This window comes from Aptenodytes forsteri, unplaced genomic scaffold (assembly GCF_000699145.1).
Source record: "Aptenodytes forsteri isolate BGI_AS27 unplaced genomic scaffold, ASM69914v1 Scaffold7, whole genome shotgun sequence".
Lineage (NCBI taxonomy): Eukaryota > Metazoa > Chordata > Aves > Sphenisciformes > Spheniscidae > Aptenodytes > Aptenodytes forsteri.
In genome coordinates, this window is record NW_008795919.1 from 1,956,836 (window position 1) to 1,968,252 (window position 11,417).

The window sequence follows — 11,417 nt, forward strand, 5'->3', positions numbered from 1 at the left end:
ACCATCCACCGCCTGCCGCTCGCTATTCTTATCCCTCCTGATCAAGGCGAAGCGTTTCCTCCTCCTGCAATTGAAGCCTGGAGCCCCAGCATTGCGCGGGCGGCACGGGGAACCGGCTGGCTGCGCCAAGCAAGGGATGGAGCTGCTCCCGGCCCCACGCTGCAGGGCACGACCCTGTAAAGATGGCTTTCAAGCTCAGAGACCGCCTCATGGAGACAGATATTTATGTGTGTATATATATATATATACACGTACAGCTCTGCCGCTTCTCCCACATGGCGAAAGGTCAGCCTTGGTTCATGCTTGATGTGGGAAATGCCGTAGCTCAGATGATGGCGGGCAGCGGAGGGACCGTTCATGCACCTGCGTTGGTGCCAAACAGAGGTTGCGCCCCAGGGAAGAGGCAAAAAGGGGCACTAGGAGGAAAATTTGGTCATTGGGATTTAAAAATCCTCTCATGTTCTCATGAGAGAGACTCTGACTCTTGTTTTCTGCTTGGGCAACTTTGCCCCAAACTCTAGTCCTTGTGAGAAAAACAAGATCCCATGAGTTATGACGACAAGTGGTCACTTGGGGCTTGCACCCCGCTGCCCTGGAAGAAGATAGAAGTTGCTACTAGCACCATCCATGAGTAGAAAGCAGAGCTGCCTTGGTGGCAAGAAACAAAGACTCCCCAAGAGCCTGTGTCCGTTCAGCCCCCACGGCAAAGGCTGATGCCCAGGCCAGACAGTGTAACGCAAGTTCAGCAAGTGCTTGAAGAAGGTAACTGAGTCCATCTGTACTAATGTGAAGACAAATCAGCAGAGCTATCCCAGGGACCAAGAACGTTTGAGGAGCAACCAAGGAGACACCAAACTCACCTGGTGATGCTCACAGCTCCCATCTGCTACAAGACGACTTTCCTCGTGCAGCAGATGGGCGTTGCTGATGCTTCCAGGCTGCCTTTGCCACTCATCTCTGACTTGGCCGTCTCCAGTTCTTACAAACCGCTCCAGGAATTAACCAAACCCAAGGTTTCTGGAGGTGCTGGAAGAGTGCACCAAGGAGCACTGGGCAGGTCTCCAAAAGGAGGCTCTGAAGATGTCCAGCTCCCCATGCCCTCAGGAGCAGAGCCAAGCCGGGACTGCAGCCCCCAAACAGCCCCAGGGCTGGGCTGGAGGGACCCCCCAGAGTCGACCTGCTCCACCACCACGTCAGGCCCTCACCTCTCCCCCAGCCTGGCTGGAAATGGGGCTCTGGGCAGCCTGCCCTCCCTCTCCCACAGCTTTGTCTGAACCCCTGTCACCGCAAGGATCTCATCACTGAAACCACCAGTGCCGTGGAGAAGGACAAGCCACCTGCTCTCTGCCAACCTCCCACCACTTCAGGTGGAGCAGGATCCCACCTCTGGTCTCCCGCACAGCAGGCAGCCCAGCCCACCGTAGCTGTGGCCAGGATCATGAGCAGCAGGCCACGTGTTATTAATTGGCTGGGAGAGGCATCGTTATTCCCAGGCTCCTTCCTAGCACGTTCTTCGTGTCGATACAGCTGCAGGAAACCAGCTTCATTATCTTGAAGGATCCAGGAGCTCTTCCCAGATGTCAAACGCAGAAGCAGCCCTGGGTGTTCTCGCAGAGAAATAGAAGTCCAGTAAAAGTTCGCTCTTTACTTTACTCCCAGTGAACTTCTCGACACCGACCCCAAGCTTGCCGGCGACTCACGTGCTGACGGATGAAGCCTTGTGTTTCAGGAGCCAGGGTTGCTCTCTCCCAAGCACCGGGGATCACACGTGCTCGGTCCTCTCGCTCGCCCCTCACAGTTAAGGATTTATGGCATGTTGCACTGCGGATGCTTCAGCGTCCTGGGGAGATGCTGAAGCAAAACAGCCCCGTGGAGAGGAGAGCAGCTCGCTCCCCCATCTGCACAGTGCGGGGTGGGGAATTGCATAGGGCTCCTTGCTGCAGGTTCATGCCTGACTGCAATCAATATAACCTTTTAAAATTAAGCTACTTTCTCCTCTCTTTTGCACGCAAATACAATTGCTGCAATTCCTCCATTTCCATGATATCTGGGGAAAAAAAATCTGCTTCAGTGTAATGCTTTCTTTACACTATAGACTTTATTACTTTAGGGTGAAATTAAAATAAAGGCTACTTTTTTTTCCTTGATATTGGGAAATAAAGGTTCTTTCCCCCACCTAATCACTGCACTGCTGTATGTGCAAGCACCTGCCAAGCGGAAAGAGCAGAGCAGTCAGGACAGCCGGGGTCCGCTCCCAGTGCTCCCAGTCATCCTGCTTTGAAACTGGGGGAAAACCACTGCCAGAAGTTCATGGAAAAAGAGCTGCGCCCCAGGTCGGTCACCAGAGAGCCGGGGCAGCCGCCCAGCACGGCCGCGGGCAGCCCCTGGCATGAGCGCAGGGAGCTTCTGTGTTTTCCTCTTGCTCCTGATTTCTAAATATTGGCAGCAACGGCCGTCAGGCTCTCAATCCCCCGCAGCCTGGACCGGGGAGAACCCGAGCTGACAAATTGATAAGGAAAGGACGGCAGGCCCAATTTACGCATCACTCTGCTTTTTTACTTAAAATAAGAAAGCGGGTTTTCTTCCCCGTTTCCCAAAAGCAAAGCCCAGGCCCTTCCTCACCCCCTCCCATGCTGGGCTGTCCCCCGGGCTCAGGGGCTGTGGGGCGGCAGCGAGGAGGGGGAAAGTGGGGAGCTGCCGCTGCGCCCTGCGCGTCCCAGGGGACAGCTCTGGGCCGTGATGCAAAGGGACGCCTTGTCAACCAGCTTGTTCCCATGTGCACATCTGTAAAATAAATAACTGAATCGAGCAAGGGGGAAGGGTCTTCACCCGTGCTGACGTGGTGGGAGATGCCTCCTCTGTAAGTGCAGAGATAAAAGCGAACCCCCAGATACAGTGGACCTGTTGTGCTTCAGGACAGCAGCCAGACCCCCAGCTGCCTCGGGGAGAGAAGGAAAAGGGTTTAAACAGCTAATTCAGGCTTTGCATTCGCCTCAGGCTCTCTGGGTGCAGGAGTGCTGATGCAGCTCACCCTCTGTCCAACACGTCTCACAATTGCTGGTCTGTAGCCTGCTGTCCTGCGGGGTTGTGCTCTGCATCCCTGCCCTGAACAACCCCTGCTCCCACGGAGCCGCTTCTGCCAGACCTACCAGGCACACCGCGATCCCAGGTAATGTGTTTCTGTGCACAGATATCCTATTTCTGTGCATCTAATGACGCATGTGTTTGGGCAGAGGACATGGGCGGTGGCAGCAGGACCCCCATGGACCACACGACCCCCTGGCAGCGCCACTCCCTTGGGAGGCTGATGGCAGAGCTGGAAAGGGCAGGGCAGGAGAGCGGTGCCCCGCGCCTGGCCAGGCAAGGCGAGGGGTTATCGGTGTCACACACGCTCCCCGGTCCCCCGGCACGTGCGGGATGGTGCCACTGCCCATGACAGCCCTCTGGCCGCCCCTCGCTCCTGACGTCCCCGGCTGCAGAAGACAGGGCTGGATTGCCTGGAACAAACCCAGCAGCAAGCTCCTTCTCTTTCCCAGGCTATTTTTATCCTCCTCCCAATGACAGATTGAGGGCTTCAAAAACAGCCCCGTGAACTCTCTCCTGCTTCCCCGCCATGGAAATTACTGCACAGCGGTTCAAAATGGGAGAGCAATTTGCAAAACAAATAAGTCTCCGATTAGCTAACAAGCGGCAGGCTGACCTTACAGGGACCCTTTCATTAGGAGACACTTATTTCCTGATACTTCTCTATAGAGCACCCATTAACTGCATTGGGATGGAGGGAGCTACTTCATACTGTTTTAGTGAATTAAATACATGCTCCTATTTGGCTCTTAATGTTAAAAAAAATATTAAGTACAGTAATTGTCACATTCCCAAAGCCAGTCATCTCCCTATCTAGCAGTTCATCTCTACTTTCCCCTTCCCACCACAAAGTTTAATCTGTTAATGTGCTTCTCGCGTCACAGTATTTTCCCATATTAACGCCAGTGTCCTGCACCATCCAGCTGGGTGAGGGAGGACAACAGCAGCGGAGCGAAGGAGAAGAATAAATGATCACCATATTAACCAGTGTCCTGCACCATCCAGCTGGGTGAGGGAGGACAACAGCAGCGGAGCGAAGGAGAAGAATAAATGATCACAAACTGTACGGGGAGCTCAGGAGCTCTCTCGTCTGGGTCTCCTCCCGCTCTCCGAGGGTACCCCAGCGCACAGAGGAGTGCTCCAGACCCTGTCCTGGCCATTAGCTCCTGCTGGGGCTTTATCTTCTCCTTCCCTGTTTCTCCTCTTCCTGCTCCCAGCATCTGCAAACACAGAAGCAGGAGATGTGCCTCCACCGCCGGGGCTCAGCCAGCCCGTCCTTCTGCCCGGGGTGATGCTGTCGGAGCAACGTGGCTCCCAAGGGATGCAGGGAGGTTTTGGGGACAGGTTAGAGGGGCTCAAGAGGAAACGTCTTCTCCTGGGATGTTCCTCAGCCTGCTCTACGGAGGTGATACCCACCTTTGACTTTCTAGAAGCACATCCCCTCCCGGGATCTCTGAGGCGCTGGGAAAAAGAGAAGGGGAAAAAATAATGACAAGGAAGCAGTGGAGGAAGCAAGTGACTGAACATCCTGGCCATGGGGCTGGCTGACCTGAAGCTGTCCCCCGCTGCCCACGGGGCTGCAAACCTCACATGTTACGTTGATGTGCCTCTGACTGGCATGTAATTTAATTACCGCATGCTTAAAAGATTAAATCCACGATTAAAAGAATTTATATGGATTAGCACAGGATGATTTTAAATCACTGCCAGCTCACAACAAAGCGAACCAGCAATCTGCAACCTGCAGCAAAAGCACTGGCAATGCGAAGGGCTGGGTGGCAGCCCTGGCCCCGCTCCGTGTGCCAGCCAGCCCCACTGCTCCTCGGGGAGCGGGAGAGCTGGGCACGGGGACCTGCCAAGAGCCCCGAGCCCCTTCCTGGCACAGCCGGCTCTGTGCCGGCGGCAGCACAGGCACTGCCGCAGAGACAGGAGTGCTTTCACCTCCCCAGCATGCTTCTCACCCAATCCATCACTCTATCGCACACATCGCTGCTTGACAGCATTCCCCTCTGAGTCCCCAGTCATGAATTTTAGGCCATTGTTAAGCCCATCTGTTATTTTTCTTAAGTCACTTATTAGATGTCCCTTTATGGGGAATAGAAAGAAGCTGGATGGGAGGAAAAATAAAGCATGCAAACTGGGAAGATTTACGAAATAAACTGGTTTAAATCAAATTCACAGGTCTCCAGCTAAAGCTGTGCTCCAAAAAGTGTTATTGTTTCCCTCTCAGGGGTGAGAAGGAGAACGTGAAATTCGTTTTCCTGTGCTGGGAGGGAAAGGGAGGATCAAGGGCAGCATTTTCATCAAACTGCTTCTTCCAAAACAGCCATTTACACACCTTCATCCCTTTACCTGAGCAGCTGCCTCACCTGGCTGCTGTGGGCATCCCCAGCCCAAGCAGGGTTGGAGACCGAGTGGGCCCAGGGCCAGCCCAGTGAAAGAGCTCCATCAGCTCAAACAAACATTTTGCAGCATCTCCGAGAAATTTCTGCTTTCCTAAACAGTGACCGGAGTGACCACCTCGCCCCTCTCGCCTACCACCACCCAAGCACGACAGCTAACGCTGGTGCTCAGGTTTGCTCTTGCTCCTTTGGCAAGCGCGTGCCTTGCTCAGCTCACAGGCTGGCCGGCAGCCGCAGGCACGCGCCAACGTGTGCAGCCGCAGCGCCGTCTCCTGCAAATCCCCGACGGCTGGATGCGGTTGGAGATGCCAGCCAAGGACACTCATCCAGCCATCTGCTAATAGCACGTCCGTGCGAGGATGCTGAGAACAGCTTCCCGACCTCCAGACCTCTGTATCGCTGCTGCATTAGGATATATTCGGTATTTTTGTTTGCGGTATTGCAGTGCAATACTGGGCCCTGTGCAATCTGTTTGATTTGAAATATTAGTGAAGAGATTAGAAACAGTGCTCATGATTTTGTGATGCATATGGTAATTAACGTGTTACATTGCAATTATGATGTAATTAAACTGTGGGATGCTCTTCAAGATGCAATTGCTGCTCATTTGCATAACTGACGGATTTGCTTATTATCACCCTTTTAATATATGTATTAAAAAAAGCATCAAGAGCGTCGGCTATGGAAGCTCGCAGCAGCTCTACCCAGTGCTCAGCCTTCCTCCAGCACACTGCAGGGCCCAGGCTGTCGCTCCCTAGCTCTGACCTCTGCTGATTCACCTCCCCTGGCTGGGGCTCCCCCTGCCAGGACTCGAGAGCGGCTCCGCTGACCGGCAGCCCCCCTAAAGCCCAGCCCTTGGCGAGCACGCCGGCTGGAGCAGACATACCTTCATGCACATCCACCCTCCGGCAGTTGACGGAGGCTCAGTGCAGCATCTCGCTGGGTCCTCCCAGGCAGCCGCTAAGCAGCCTCTGGGTCACGTCCCTCCCCACAAACTGCTGCCAAACTCTCCCCTGCCTCGTAGCCGCCGGGCTCTTATTTCAGAGAAAGAGTTTTTCCCCTATTCCAGCCTCTTTAAGCCAGTTCTTGGTTATTCACCCTTTCAAGGATGCTGTTTGGGAAAAGCCCCAGGAACCCACCAAACCTGACCTTTCCAAGCAATTAATGCAAATCCCTACACCCTGCTATACCCACCGGCTGTACACATCCAGCACGGTGCAGCCAGCGAAAGGCACGCTGTGTACGCAGCAATTATCCTCAGTCATGCAGAGACCTTTCTGGATCTGTAGATTTCTGTAGGTACTGAGAAAAAAAATCACCTTATAAAATAAGACTGATTTTCTCCTTTTTAAATTCATCAGAACTTCCTCTGAGGAGCTAAAATAAAAATACCCTCAGAACAGGGCTGTCCATAACCTTGTCCCGATCAGAGGGCTGTGAGTGGGCATAAGACGGGGCAGGGACATGGGAACATGCTCAGGCAGCCTGGGAGTAATGGCTCAGGAAGAGAAATCTTCACTGAAAGCCAAATCCTATGTCTGGACTTTGCTTTTATCCAGAGAAGGCCATCCCTGACAGCTGGTAATGCCTCAGTCTGACTCACTGAAGAGCGCACAAGAGAAGGAGGAAGGACTTTTCAAATGGTTCCTTTTATCTGCTGTTTTAACCTGCACTGCGAAACACGAGATTCCTGAAAAATGTGATGTCTGGTATTCTGCAGAAATAGATCTATCAGGAAAATAACAGTGTTGCTTTGAGAGGGCGACGGGTTGGGCTCTGCGAGGAGCGGAGTGTTTCATCCCCTGCCTGGCGAGACCCTGGAGAACATGCCCAGGTTTAATGCTCTGCAGCGCAGCGGAGCACCGGGCACAGTGTTTTGGTGGCACGCAGGTAGGACACGGAGCAACTCGCACCATCGGACCTTAGAGAGACGCACGGCTATAAACCAGTGATCTGCCAGGTTTGCTGTTCAAGATGTTCTGCATTTTCTTAAAAATACATTTGTCTTTGCATAATTGCCTTCCCAAATGATATCTTTCCTTTCATTATAGATTCTGTTAGCCTGCCTAGGAAAAAAAAAAAAGAACAGTGATTTAGGCAAATGAGACTATCTCTGTTTAGACTCTGAACACATCCACGTGGTCCAGGATCAGGCCTCTGGCTGCAGCAGGACCAGGTGCTGCTCAGCTGCCCGGCGCTGAGCTAACGGGGCTCTTCTGCTGCTTGCGGGAGGTGGTCGGCTTCCTTCTCACCCAAAAAATGCTCTTCGGGAAAAACAGAAAGCGATTTGCTATATGCATTGGTGAAACTTCAGCTGCACTGCCTGGGGGCATTTCGGCAGTCAGCAAGTCTTACTAAACAGGTACAAAATGAGCACGGCCACTCCGGTGTCGAGGCATTTTAGGCATTGTGCTGCAGAAGAAATTTCAGCTTTGCTTTTCACCCCCTTACGAGCAGAGCTGACCTGAAAAATCACATCCTGACTTACAGCCTGGCCAGGTTGGCAGGCACAGACGGCTCTGCAGCGGCCGCCCCAGCTCGCTGTGAAGCTGGTCCTGGCTCTGCCAAAAAGTGTGGGGGGGGCCAGGGTGCTTACGCTTCGGGTGCATGTGGGGCTCTCATTCATCTTCAAGGGAATACGATCGCTGCAGACCTAACTCGCTGAAGATTTAGTACAGCTGGAGCTTAATTTCAGTTATATAAGGACTTGTCAAAGTTAGGAGTATGTCATCAGTGAAAAGATTTAGATGTACGGCTCCGTGCTTCTCTTTAAATTTTTTTTTCTCCCCCCTCCCTCAAAAAGCCGCTGTCACGAGGCAGCAGCACTGCCCTTGGGGCACTGCTTGGGCTGTGGGGCCGCAGTTGGGACGGCCTTTCTCCAGCCCTCACCCCACGCGCGGCAGTGAGCGATGGTGCTGTGAGGATGCGCGTTGGGTGGTTGGTACCCGGGGGCCTCCTGTGTGGGATCCAGTGGTGGTTTCTGGGCTCTGCCGACTGCAGCACCCCCTCCAAACCGTACCGCGTGGTGCAGCGGGCTCGGGAAGTGGCAGGCAATGGTCTCCATCAATCGGGTCAAACACCAGCTCATCAATTGCCGGCCCCCTGTGAGTCATGATCTGCAAGAAAAAAACCACACATTTATAGTCATTTAGAGGCCGGTAGAGGAAAAGCTTTTTCCCTTCCCTCTAAGCTACAACAGATCTACGACAGGGCTTTTCAAACTTCAGCATCCCCATGGTAGCCAGTGTGTTAGGCCTGGAGGTGTAAATAAATTACTCCTCGCCAGATTAAGAGATATATGTGACAGCCAAGAAGTGCTGTAGCTGAGCCACATCCAAGGGGGTGCTGGGCACGAGCTGGGCCACAGACCGCTGGTGCTGGGAGGGCACCCGTGGGGCTCGCTCACATTGGCAGACCTGCCTGGGACCCCCCACGGCCCGGTGAGGGGCTGGGATGCTGGGCTCCCAAAACAAGCCCCGAGGCCCAGGAGAGGGGCTGGGCTGCAGCAATGCCCCTGCCCCGGCAGCACTCTCCTTCTCCCAGTTTATTTTGGTTTAGTTGGGAAACTGTAGAAGCTTGCTAATTAAAATTGACGTTGTGTTCACCAGAGTCCAATTCCACATCGAACTCCTGTTGCTTCCTTCTCCACGAGAGCAGGTCTGCCATATTTAGCCAACTTTTAAACTCATTAGCAAAAGCAGATGCTTAGATCTGCAGTCCCTAATGACTGTAAATGGGAGAATTAGTTGATTGATTGGTGGCCTAATTGTTGCCACCATGACCACAAGCAATAGCTTTAAGGCCAAGTGCTCTGTGCTGAGGGATACCCGGCCTGCTGGGGGAAGGGGAGAGAGCGAGCAGGCAAGCGGGACAGGCCATCCAGCAGCACCCGTGATGCGACCCACGGGCAGATTTCCAAATTATTCCAACATTTGAACAGTCAAGCAAAAGTTAATTAAATTACACTTTACCCAACAGAGGTCAAAGCCTTTGAGTGCGTAACCTTCTGCAGGGTGCACTGACTTGCCCGTGCTCTTTGCATGGTAATGAAGAGACTGCTGGGACCTGTAAACAGCAGCGTATGCTATCCTTCCTTCCCTCCCTCCCCTTTCCCTCCTTCAGCTGTCCATGAAAATGTAAATAAAGGAAAGGAGGGGAAGGTCACAGCTCAGTCCCTGTGCAGCCCTGCAACGGCTGGGAGACGTGCCTGGGTGACCCTCAGCCCCGCTCCTGCGCCGGCCCCGTGATGGATGGTCCACAGAGAGCTCACCACCGTGATGAACTGTGGCTCTGCTTTTATTGAAGCATCTACAACCTGGCCCTGACCCAGACGGGCACAAACGCCCCCAAAATCAAGAGGTCCTGAGCATGTGCCCAAATGGCTCGTGGAGCAGGGACAGACGTTAGCCACGGGAAGACATTGCTGCCTCAGGATGCTGTTGGGGAGACAAGGTGCATTGCTAACAGGAGCTGGCTTTGGCCAGTGTCTTATCAGAAACGAGACCGAGAGCTGCCACACAGACCCGCAGGTGTCTTGCACACCTGTGCAAGGTGCCGGTGCCCTGCCAGGTTTGGCAGGCAGCAGCCGCGGGAGCTGCTGCACCACGTACCTGAACCCCCAAGACGCTGACACGGCACCGTGTCTATCCGGCAGACTTCATGGAAGAGAAATAGCCAAGAAGAAAGCAGTCTCTGCCTTAAGAGTTTGGCTGATGTTTCTCCAACACCTAAAAACCAACAGAAAAAACAGATTTGCAAGAGGATTTAAGAGGCATCAAGTTGCCTGGATACCAGATCCTGTAAGTACCCAAAAAGTAATTATAAAGCAAGAAATCTGTCTCAGCTAAGCAGGTGGATGGGAAATTGGAAATCCATTTGTGAGAGACTTTCTGCTTTCTAACAAGACAGGTTACAGCTCACCCCTGTTTGCAGCAGCCGCACGCTCCTGCTCCCGACCCTGCCTGCCTGCACTTGAGGAGAATAATGCAGCGTTTCCCCGGCAGTCCCAGCACTGTATCGCTCACACGCCGCATTCGCAGCTCTCCCCAGCCGCAGCGCCTGCCTGTGCAATCCTCCGCTCGCACTCCTGAGTGCAAAGCCACGGCAGCAGCAGCTTATTTCCAAACCAGCTCATCCCCCTCCGCAAGGCGAAGGCTCACACAACCTGACTTACCAACGCAGTGTTTGCTCCCGAGCTTCGCACGCTGCTGCTGACCCCTCCAGATGGCTGGCACACGCATGTCCCCCGAGTCCCCAATTAGCTGTGCGGGCTCTGCTCTCCCATGGCAGCCGCACAGCTCCTGCTCTTGGGCCAGTGCTGTGTTTAGAGCTGCCCAGCAAACCTCTCCTGCGTGGCAGCGAGGTGCAGGGAAGCTGGCAGCGCAGCTCAGGGCTCGCTGGAGCCACTTCCCTCAACCTCCCCCCGCCACGTTTTGGGGTCTGGCCGATGGGCACTGCCACACCAATTAAAATAAAACCCCAATGGTCCTGCCATCGGGAGGTTGGGGGAGAAACCCACTTGGAAACTTGCAGGCCTGGTATTTTCCTTTTGGGGAAAGGTTAAGAAAAATTAAGAGAAATAACCCCCCCCCTACAATCACAAGATCCAAATTCCTTTGCAAGGATTCGCTTCAAGCTCAGCAAAGCAGGCTCACATCAGCTGATAACGAGTTTGCAGTCCAAGAGCAAGGACTCCTCAGGGATGTTTTTGGATCAGAGTGGTCAGCCTCATGGAGCATCCAACAGAAGTCCCCCGTGGCCTCCCCAAATGTTTCTGCTCCCAGCTCCAAAGCAAATATTGCTCCCAGCAATAATTGGGAGTAAGAAAATAATTTGTTTCATGTCAATAGGGTTTCAGGTGCTTTTGGGGGATAAGCCCCAAACACTTATACAAGAGTGAATACAGTTACGCACGCACACATAAACCTAAGA